The sequence below is a fragment of the Canis lupus genome, chromosome 6 (assembly GCF_048164855.1).
Source record: "Canis lupus baileyi chromosome 6, mCanLup2.hap1, whole genome shotgun sequence".
NCBI classification, from domain to species: domain Eukaryota; kingdom Metazoa; phylum Chordata; class Mammalia; order Carnivora; family Canidae; genus Canis; species Canis lupus.
Window position 1 is genome coordinate 71,798,367 of NC_132843.1, and position 12,189 is coordinate 71,810,555.

The window sequence follows — 12,189 nt, forward strand, 5'->3', positions numbered from 1 at the left end:
GTTTTAGATGGAAACTTTCCTTCTCCTTCCATGATCATTTGAACAATATGTTAAACCATATTCTTATTCTAACTCTCAAGATAGTGATCCAGGTAGAGATAAAAGAAGGAAAAGGAAATGGTTCTCAGTCAGAGAACCATTCTGGAATGTTTGACAGCTGTCTAAAAGTCCTGAGTTAGATGTCAGCCATCCTCACACCACTGTTCCTCAATTCAAGTATCTTGTTTCTCAAATGAACAAACGCAATTCAATGCATCTTATTTCTCAAATGAACAAATAAAGAAACAGACAAAATTTAGTAGTTTGCCTTAAGAGAAGTCCAAGGAGTTTATTTTTTAAATGCTAGAGACTTAACCAAAACTTGATGAAAAGTAGCAGAGCAATTAATTGATTTGCTTGCTTTAAGAGGGCCAATGATAGTGTTGGGGATTGAATGTTTGTGTCCCTCCAAAATACCCATGTGGTGGTATTTGGAGGTGTGATCTTTGGGAGGTAATTAGGTTTAGATGAGGTCATGAAAGTGGGCCCTTATGATGGAATTAGTATCTTTATAAAAAGAGGAAGAGGCCCTAGAGTTCTTTTTCTCCCCACCATATGAGGACATAGCAAGAAGCCAGACATCTATAAGCTAGGCAGAAAGCTCTTGCTGGGAACTGAATCTGCTAGCACCTTGATCTTAGACTTCCCAGCTTCCAGAACTGTGAGAAATAATAAACAGTTGTTTAAAAAAGGGGGAGGGGGGTGGCTGGGTAACTCAGTTGGTTAAGTGTCTGCTTTCTGCTAAGGTCATGATCCCAGGGTCATGGGATCGAGCCCCACATCGGGCTCCTTGCTTAGTGAGGAGCCTGCATCTCCCTCTCCCCCTGCCGACTATGCTCTCTCTCTGTTAAATAAATAAATAAAATCTTAAAAAAAACAACAACACCCACCCAGTTTGTGGTATTTTGTTATATCAACCTGAGTTGACCAATTGAGTTAGGTTCAAATGGAGTAGTAGTAGTAGTAGTAGTAGGACATGTGGGTGACTCAGTTGATTGAGTACCTGACTCTTGATGTGGGCTCATGTTGTGGTATCAAGGTTGTGAGGTCAAGCCCTGTGTTGTCAGCTCTCTTTTCAAACACAGAGTCTGCTTGAAATTCTCTCTCTCTGCCCCTCCCCATGCTCTCTTCCTCTCTCTCTCTCAAATAAATAAATTCACCTTAAAAAAAAAAGAGTAGTAGCTGTAGAATGTACAGAGCAGTCCTAAAAGTAAGTAATGGAACACGTAGAACATAACAAAAATAAAGGTAGATTGGAAACAAGGAGAACCAAACTTAAAATGAATGTATAGGACTTCTCTTTTTCAACCATTACCAGAGTAATTAGTCTTGGATTTCCTCTCCTATTACCTACAATAATGACACCAGATAAAATTTATGTTTTTGAGATTTTTCTTTATTTTTGGTTTTTGACAGTTTTAAACATTAATAATTAATTAATTAATTAAATTCCAGTATAATTAACATACAGTGTTAGTGTTTTTTTTGTTTTTTTTTTTTTAGACTTTATTTATTTATTTTGAAAGAGTTGAGAATGAGAGATAGATGGGATGCCTGGGTGGCTTAGCGGTTGAGCATCTGCCTTCGGGTCAGGTCGTGATCCTGGAGTCCAGGGATCCAGTCCCACGTCGGGCTCCCTGCATGGAGCCTGCTTCTCCCTCTGCCTGTGTCTCTGCCTCTCTGTCTCTGTGTCTTTCATAAATAAATAAATTAAATCTTTTTTAAAAAAGGAAAGAATGAGAGAGAGAGAACATGTGCATGTGCAGGGGGGAAGAGGCTGAGGGAGAGGAAGGAGCAGACTCCCTGCTGAGCAGGGAGCCTGATGCAACACAGGATACCAGGACCTCGGGATCATGATATGAGCCAAAGGCAGATGTTTAACCAACTGAGCCACCCAGGCACACAGCGTGAGTGGTTTTTAACAGTTTGATCCTGATGTGCTAACTAGTTGTGGTTTTCACTGCATTTATCCTGTATGGGGGTTTGTTGAGCTTATTGAATATACAAATTAATATTTTCCTCCAAAGTTTGGGAAAATTTCAGCCATCACTCATCAAATATTTTTCCTGTCCTACACTATCTTATTTTGGGACTTCAATGACATTGCCTGATAGGTTTTAGAAAATACTTCAATCTTTTTTCTCATTGTTCTTCATATTGAATAATTTTTTTGGCCTCTTTAAAGTTCACTGATTTTGCTTTCTGCCATATCAAATGTGAAGTTGAGTCCATGCAGTGAACTTTCTATATCTATCATTTTACTTTTCATTCTAGAATTTATATTTGCTCTTTATTAAAAAATAATATCTATATGTCTATTGAAGTTCTGTATCTGTTTGAATATTGAGATTACTCCATCCTTTAGTTCTTTGAATGCATTTTAATTCTTTATATAGCTGCTTTGACTTATTTTGTTTTAAAAGATTTTATTTATTTATTCATGAGAGACACAGAGAAAGATAGAAAGGCAGAGACATAGGCAGAGGAAGAAGCAGGCTCCTCACAGGGAGCCTGATGTGGGACTCCATCCATGCCCTGAGCTGAAGGCAGATGATCAACTGCTGAGCCACCCAAGTGTCCCGAAATCTTTGACTTCTATATACAACACTGAGCCCTCTTGGAATCACTATATTTTGACTTCCTTCTCCCCGAATGTGTCATGCTTTCTTCTTTTTTTGTATGGCTAGTAGTAATTTTTTATTGAAAACAATATTACAGATAGTGCATTGTACCAACACTGCATATTCCTTTTTTTTTCTTTTTAAGATTTATGTATTTATTTTAGAGAGAGACTGAGTGAGCAAGAGTCAGGGGAAGGGCAAAGGGAGAGAATCTCAAACGGACTCCCCACTGAGTGTAGAGCCTGACATGGGGGCTCCATCTCATGACCCATGATATCATGACCTGAACCGAAACCAAAAGTTGGATGCTCAACTGACTGAGCCACCCAGACACCTGAGACTGGATATTCTGATACTCTTCTAAGGATTGTTGGTTTTTTTATTTTAAACAGTTGACTTGATTGGACTAACATTGTTTTAAAACATCCCATTGGGGGATCCCTGGGTGGCGCAGCGGTTTGGCGCCTGCCTTTGGCCCAGGGCGCGATCCTGGAGACCCGGGATCGAATCCCATATCAGGCTCCCGGTGTGTGGAGCCTGCTTCTCCCTCTGCCTGTGTCTTTGCCTCTCTCTCCTTCTCTGTGACTATCATAAATAAATAAAAAAAAATTAAAAAAAAAAAACATCCCATTGGTATGTCTCATGTGATCATAAGCTAGCGGTTGGCCAGGGATATGGGCACATTTATACTCAGGATTTTTCTTTTTTAAAGGTTTTATTTATTTATTCATGAAAGACACAGAGACATAGGCAGAGGGAGAAGCAGGATCAGGCTCCCCTCAAGGAGCTTGATGCAGGACTCAATCCCAGGACCCCAGGATCACAACCTGAGCCAAAGGCAGATGCTCAACCACTGAGCCACCCCTAGGATTACATTTCTAAGTTTCTAGCTGCTCTTTCAGTCTTGAACTCTGTCTCCTGTCACAGTGAATGAGTAAGGCTTTAGTTTTCTGCTTCTGGATATATGGAGTTTGGGAGACTATTTTAAGACAAAAACATCACCGACACAATTCTTACCTATTTCAGTTGTGGATTTTCAAGTGGAAACTCCCCTGTGATTTCTTTTGAATGCCTTTAAATGGTTGTTTTTAAAAAACATTTTGTCCAGATTTTGTCATTGTTATCTGTGGAAGGATTTGCTTGAATACTTCACCCTGTAAATATGGGAAACTAGACTTTCACTCTTAATTTTGAAAGATATTTTTACTGCACTTAGAGTTCTGTGCTAAAAGCTTTTTCTTGTTTCTGTTCAGCTCTTTAAGAGGTATTCATTGTGTTCTGCGCTCCTTTGTTTCTAATGAGAATTTAGCTGTCATGCTTTTCATGTTCCTCTGTATGTAATGTATCTCTTTTTCTCCAGCTTGTGTGTGTGTGTGTGTGTGTACTTGTCTTTGTCAAACTTGGGGTTCACTAAGCTTCTTGAATAAATATGTGCCTAAGTACATGTTTTTTTTTTTGCAAAATGTGGAAAATTTTGAAATTTTTAGTTATTATTTCTTCATTTTTTTTTTTTTTAAATTTATTTATGATAGTCACAGAGAGAGAGAGAGAGAGGCAGAGACACAGGCAGAGGGAGAAGCAGGCTCCATGCACCAGGAGCCCGACGTGGGATTCGATCCCAGGTCTCCAGGATCGCGCCCTGGGCCAAAGGCAGGCGCTAAACCGCTGCGCCACCCAGGGATCCCAGTTATTATTTCTTCAAATACATTTTCTAGTCCATTCACTCTCTTCTTTCCTTCTGTGATTCTAATTATAAACATTAAACTGCTTAATTTCTTTTTTTTTTTAAAGATTTTATTTATTTGAAAGAGAGAGAGAACGTGAGAGAGAGAGAGAGCACAAGCAGGGGGCAGACAGGGAAAAGCAGACTTCCCACTGAGCAGAAGCCCAATGGAGGACTCAATCCAAGGACACTGTGATCATGACCCAAGCCGAAGGCAGACACCTAATCGACTGAGCCACCCAGGCACCCCTTAACTTCTTTTAAAAACATATTATTTAAAGCAAAAATAGTGGTACTTCATAATGGGATTTATAAAATAACAATGAAATATATCACAAAAAAGTACAAAATATGAAGGGCTAGGAATGGAATTGTACAGTATACTCTCTTAATTTTATGTGTACAATATTATCCCTACTTAAACTTTAGTAAGTTAAAGGTACATATTGTAATTCCTAGAGCAACCACTAAAAATAATGCAAAGATAAAAATAAATAAATAAATAAATAAAATAAAAAATAAAAATAATGCAAAGATGTGTTGCTGAAAAACCAATAGAAGAATTGAAATGCAATATTAAAAAGTTTATGATTAAACCAAAATAAAAAAGAAAGGAGAGACAGAAGAAATAATAAATGGGACATATAGAAAACTAAAAGCAAGATTGTAAACCCAGTCCCAACAGTATCAATAATTATATTCACTGTAAATGGATTAAATACTGTAATTAAAAGAATAAGGTGGTCAGAATGGATTTAAGAAAAGAGAAAGAGATCCTCTGTCTACAGAAGATTGAACTTTAAAAATAAACACAGTTCAAAGTAAAAGAACGAGAAAAGGTAGATCATGCAGATAATAAGCCTAAGAAAGTAGTTGTTATTATATTAATATCATGCAAAAGTGACTTCAAGGAACATCGCTGGGGATAAAAGGGAACATTTTATAATGATGAAAGGATTGATTTGTCAAGAAGATATAAAATTCTTAAGTATCTATAAACCTAATAATAGAACTTCAAAATATGTGAAGCAAAACTGACAGAACAAAAGGGAGAAATAGACAAATGCACAATTTTTAACATGACTCTCAGTAATTAATGTAACAAGTGGATAATACAAGTAGATAAAAATCAATAGGGATATAGAAAATAGTTTAATCAACTTGACTTAATTGAAATTTACAGAATACTTCACCCAGCAACTGCAGAATATGAATTCTTTCAAAGTGAATATGGAATGGTTGCCAAGTTAGACCATATGCTAGCTCATAAAATAATTTTCTATAAATTTCAAAAGGTTGAAATCTTATAGACTATATTCTCAGAACATAATGAATTTATTTATTTATTTATTTATTTATTTATTTATTTATTTTTATTTTTTACAGATTTTATGTATTTATTCACGAGAGACACACAGAGAGAGGCAGAGGGAGTAGCAGGCTTCATGCAGGGAGCTCAATGTGGGACTCGAGCCCAGGACTCCAGGATCACGCCCTGAGCCGAAGGCAGATGCTCAACTGCTGAGCCACCCAGGTGTTCCAAACATAATGAAATTAAATTAAAAGTTAATTGCAAATAAAATACCTAAAGAAACTCCAGATATTTGGAAATTAAACAACTTATTTCTCTATAAGCCATATGTCAGAAACATCATAGAGGAAAGTAGAAAATATTTCAAACTGAATGACAATAACAAATATATCAAAACTTATGAGGAAGTGTTTTACCTTCTTAAATGCTTATATCAGAAAATGGCGAATTCTCAAACCAATGACCTCAGTTTCTACCTTAAGAAGCTAGAAAAAAAGGAGGAAATTAAAGTAAAAAAAAAAAAAAAAAAAAAAAAAAACAAGGAAAAAAAATAAAGAGCAGAAATCAATAAAACAGAAAATATACAAACAAGAGAGAATAAGTAATAGTTAAAATTTGGCTTTTTGAAATAAATAATAAAATTGACCAAGAAAAAAGGAGGGAAAACACAAATCACTAAAATCAGGGATGAAAAAGGGGCTATCACTATATAAGATCTTACCGATGTTAATTGAGTATGTGGGGTGATGGAAATACTCTGTATCATAATTGCTATTTTGTTACACGAGTATTGTACATTTGTTAAAACTCATTGAATCGTTCTCTTAAGATCTATGCATTTCACTGTAAGTAAATTTTCCCTTAATTTAAAAAAGTTAAGTCAAATGTATCACACTCTCAGTTGGCTTCTTTCTTTGCTATTGTGTATGCTTTTGTGCAAACCAGCATTTTGGTAAGACTTGAATTTATTCAACCCATTCTCTAAGTTGGAAATACAGTCTTTGACCTATTCATTTTGTAGTTACTGTAATTGTATGTTCTTATTTCCTTTCTTCTTAGATTATATGCTCTTAAAGAATAGGACTGTCTCCTCTGTACGCTATGTTCCGAGGACCTCATATGGTACCATGAACTTTGTGGGTGCTTGACAAATACCTGGGTTATTTCTCAACTTTCAGCTTTTGATCATAATTAAAGCAAGCAGAGCTAACCAAGATAGGACCAAATATCAAGCATTTAAGACAGTGAATTAATGCATGCTTGTGAGTGTTTGTGTGATTGATGGTGTGTATGTAGCTCTGTTCGACAACAGATGAAAAATAATTTGGATTCATTCCACATTAGCTATTTCTCTTCTCTTAGTTACTGAGCATGATTAAGACCTCCTTTTTTTTTTTTTAAGATTTCATTTATTTATTAATGAGAGGTACAGAGAGAGAAAGAGAGGCAGAGACACAGGCAGAGGGAGAAGCAGGCTCCATACAGGGAGCCTGACATAGGACTCAATCCGGGGTCTCCAGGATCAGGCCCTGAGCTGAAGGCTGAAGGTGGCACTAAACTGCTGAGCCACCTGGGCTGCGCAAGACTTCCCGTTTTTAACGGGTCTGGAAAATCATCTCAAGAATCCTACTTTGTTGTCAAAACATCTCTAACAAGGTTAAGGATTACTGTGCCTCACTTCCTTGTCAGAATCTTCATTAACAGAAATGAAATCACATAGGACACATAGGAAAAAAAAATTCCCTAATGTCAGTTAAATTGTCAAATGTGTATACTCTTATGTGGTAAATATCAATTACAAGAAAGTCAAATGGGAAGGACAATATCAAACATGCATTGGGGTCTTAAGCCTAGGAAAATACATAAGCTTAACTTCTAAGGGTATGCCTTTGAGGGAATAAAGAAGTAGAGGGCAGGTGGGAGAAAGAAAGACGTGGAGGACAAATTAAGGGTGAGGAGAACTTGTTTTTAAGGCATTAGAAGCTTCAGTTCATCAATTCAGGAGCCATATGCTCCTTTCTTTCATCCTCAACATTTATTGTGCATGAATTGTGTAGCTCCCTCGCTATTGAGACAGTCCCTGCCCTTGGGACAGTCTGGGACTTATGGAGATTCAGTGGGTAATATGTACAAAGTGCCTTATATTTCTGGACACATGGGGAACTTCAATCTTACTGTGTTGGTTCACTTTATGGATTCTAGTACTCCTCCCCTTCCTCTGGCCACTCCCATTTAGATTCAAACTGAAGAGTTAGGCCACGTCTTAAAACTTCATCTGTTCTTTTTATACAGTACGTAAACACCCTATAAGCAGCATAGCATTACTGTCCTTATACTCCAGCAAAGGGGCCGTTGCTATGCCTCAGAGGGCTCCGTTTATCACACACACAAATATAGATGCGTGGACTGAGTGTCACACATGAGAAGAGCTCAGCTGTGGCACAGCATGACCTGTAATCCTAAACAGCCCCTCTTGAGACCAACGGCATTCACCTCTTGATCCCTTGCTCCATGTCCTCAAAATAAAAAGTGACTGTGTCTGAGTGGTAATGATGATAGATTATGCCACTGCCAACATTAGAAACAAATATTTCTGAGCAGGAGAAGCACTTAGGTCAGAGAAAAAAAAATTACTTAACTCGCCAATTTCTTCCTCTCGGATGATATGAATACAATAGATGTTCACATAATGAATTATCATTTTCCAATAATGCCTAGCATCCATTTTCTTACTTGCTTGCAGCAATTGAGCATGACATCTGGGAAAGACTGTAATATTAAATGATTCATATTACTCTTATGTTGATACATATGTAGGTCTAGATACAACATGTGTAGTAACTAATTCTTTATATAAAAGCTCAGATATAGGGACGCCTGGGTGGGTTAGTGGTTGAGCATCTGCCTTTGGCTCAGGTTGTGATCCCGAGGTCCAGAACTGAGTCCCACATCTGGCTCCCTGCAAGGAGAGCCTATGTCTCTGCCTCTTTCTCTGTGTCTCTCATGAATAAATAAATAAAATCTTTAAAGAAAGAAAAAAAAATAAAAGCTCAGATATAGCTATTGATTTAAGAGAAGAGATGATAAAATTATTAAATTATAATGATTTTTATGAAATTAAAATATTTTGTAATATTTAACAATTATAATAATCTTGCATATAACAGCTTTATTACAATGTTTGAGTATGATACAAAAAAGTTCATGATTTGTTTCTGAATCTAAGTAATGCTTTAGAGATATTACTTTAGTTGCTGTTGTTTCAGCAAAGTTTCTCCAAATTGTAATTAGTAACAAACAAACAAAAACTTATATAGGAACTTCTCTGGTTCAAGAAAAGTCATCTAATTTGGAATGACTCAGAGTAGAAACAAACTATGTGAAAAATCTTGATTATAACCACATAATTAGTAATTTTGCTAGGATGAAAACTAGAAAAGTAAATTTCATGGACTAAATGTGATTAATGAATGTTTTGTTACTAATCAGTTATCATTGACTCATCATCAGAATACTCAAGATGTGCAGTAGAAAAAAAAAAAAAAGATGTGCAGTAGTAATTAAATTCAGTTATTTTTATAACTAGCTGCCTTTTGATCAAATAAAAACATAGTTACATACATTTAAAATTTTTTGTTATGAAAGATAATTTGTCAAGATAAGAGGATAGAACATATTTTATTGGAACGTTTATTAATGTGATTTAGAGCTTCCAAATATTTCTTCTGTTAGATGGGAGTCTAGATTTGTATTATTGCAGCAGGTCATGTATCTGTTAGGGGAAGTTTCACAAAGTAGTAAATGATGAATACATTTTTGTTCATTGGTTGATATAAGATCTTCACGGGAAATAAGCATCCTCTTCGTGGTTAGAGTTCATTAAAAAAATAATACTTTATTTTGCGGAAAATCTTTTTCTAGCAGTTTCAAATGAAAGTTTCTGATGATTTCTTATTCTCTGGAAGAATTCCCATGTTTTAAAAGAGTATTTGAGGGCAGCCCCAGTGGCCCAGCGGTTTAGCGCCACCTTCAGCCCAGGGTGTGATCCTGGAGATTTGAGATGGAGTCCCAAGTCAGGCTCCCTGCATGGAGCCTGCTTCTCCCTCTGCCTGTGTCTCTGCCTCTCTCTCTCTGCATCTCTCTGTGTCTGTCATGGATAAATAAATAAAATCTTAAAAAAAAAGTATTTGATAATTTTTATCAATTTTTTTCCTTTCTCCTTTCTGAAAAGCTCAGATATTAAAGTCAGACTAAGGTGGGCATTGTGAGGTGTGTGGTGTGTGGAGGGCGACTAGAGCCCTCCAAACAAATCAAGAACATGTTGCTAGGCTCAATTTGGTGTGGGGTCAGAACCCCAGCGGGAGGAAAAGGCAGCCTATGTTGGGGGCAGTGTAGTGTAGGGTGTTAGACCCAAGCTGGGTAAGGAGAGCATTCACGTGGTGGGGAACCCTAGAGCAGTGTAGAGCCCAAATTCGGTGAAAAGAGCATCATGTGTATAGAGAAGCCTGGCCATGAAGTTTCAGAGCCTGAGCAGAATAGACATTGTCTATATATGGAAAGCATGGTGGCAATAATGGGAAATGGATTACAAACAAGGTGGGGGAATGTAATTGCAAAGATAAAGATATCAAAAGAAGAGGGAGTCATGATTTCACTATCTAATGGAAAGGGAGAAAACTAGAATGAACACTGTCATGTTAGGTTGGAATTGGTTGTATCTGCATGAACTCATGATTTCAATAAATATAATAATTTAAATTAATAAAATAAATAAATAGATATCAATGTGCAATGTGTATGTATGATGGCCTTGCAGTAGCATCCTTTTCCCACCCCAGCAGCAATGAGCACACTTTTCACCCAGGCTTCTAAATGTCATTTTCTATTAAAAAGTATCAGAGCTTTCTAGAGATGACATTCCAGGGCTCAGTCAAAACTTTTGGGACATCCTGTTGAGCCAGAGAATAAGTGTCTAGGAATGAAGGACCGTGTCAAAGGGATACAGGCACAGCAAAGGAAACCATCAACAAAATGAAAAGGAAACCTGCTGAATGGGAGAAAATATTTGCAAATCATGTATCTGGTAAGCAGCTAATATCCAAAATATGTAAAGAGCTCATGCAACTCAATAGCAAAAAACAATCTGATAAAAAAAAATGGGCAGAAGATCTGAATATACATTTCTCTAAAAAAGACATACAGATGGCAAATATATAATGTACCCATACCTGTTGCTTAACATCACTAATTATCAGGAAAATGCAGATCAAAATCCCAATGATATCACCTCACACCTGTTAGAACGGCTATTATGAAAGAGACAGGAGATAATAAACATTGGTAAAGATATGGAGAATAGGCAACTCTTGTATACTGTTGGTGGGAATATAAATTGGTGCAGCCACTATGGAAAACAGTATGAAGTTTCTGCAAAAAAAAAAAAATGAAAAAATAGAGCTACCATATGATCCAGCAATTCCTTTTCTGGGTATTTACCTGAAGAAAATGAAAACACTAACTTGAAAAGATATTCATCCCCAAATTCATGGCAGCATGAAAAGAATCTAAGTGTCCATCTATGGAAGAATGGATAAAGAAAATGTGGTGTAGCTTGGTGCCCTCGTGCTGCTCCTGCCTAGTGCTGCAGATAGCCACAGCACCACCGTCCCCCATACTCTGACCTCTGCCTCAACACCCCATCAGGTTGAACCTCTGGGAACATGGTTTGAAGCTTTTGTTAAGAGGAGAGACAGAAATGTTCCTGCCTCTTTTCAGGAACTGGAGGATAAAAAAGAGTTATCAGAAGGATCAGAAGGATCAGAAGATGAAGAATTGCAGTTAGAGAGTTTCCCATGTTGAAAACACTTGATCTCAAAGACTGGAAGATAAAGCAGTGGTTTTAAAACATCACCCAGACAAATGGAAAGCAGCTGGCAAACCAATAAAGAAAGAGATAAGGCTGACTTCACTTGCATAACTAAGGCTTATGAAATGCTATCTGATCCAGTGAAAAGATAAGCATTCCACAGTGCAGATCCTACTTTTGATAACTGGGTTCCTTCCAAAAGTGAAGCAAAGGACACTTTCTTTGATATGTTTTCCCCAGTATTTGAAAGGAATTCCAGATGGTTAAATAAAATAATAATAATAATAACAATAATAATAATAATAATAAAATCCCTAAATTTGGTTGGAATTCATTTGAAGATATAGATGCATTTTATTTTTTCTTGTATAAGTTTGATTCTTGGAGAGAGTTTTCGTATTTTGTTGAAGAAGAAAAAGCAGAATATTGCAGAGCAATAAGGGCTCAGAAGAAAAAAGAAATGAACAGAAAAAAGAACATTAATTGATAATGCATGTAGCTGTGATCCAAGGATAAAAAAAAAAAATAAGGAAGAAGAAGCCACAGGAGAAGCAGAAAAGAAAGCCAAAGCAGAAGCAAAATGGAAGGAGCAAAAAGCTAAAGAAAAACAAGGACAAGCTAGAAGCTG

General features: G+C 36.7%; 2 pseudogenes; both read left to right on the forward strand.

Moving 5' to 3' along the window:
• Positions 1-12,189, forward strand: part of LOC140635891 (small ribosomal subunit protein eS4, X isoform-like) — an 83,247-nt pseudogene that overhangs the window by 45,254 nt on the left and 25,804 nt on the right.
• Positions 1-12,189, forward strand: part of LOC140636077 (dnaJ homolog subfamily C member 2-like) — a 51,860-nt pseudogene that overhangs the window by 38,716 nt on the left and 955 nt on the right.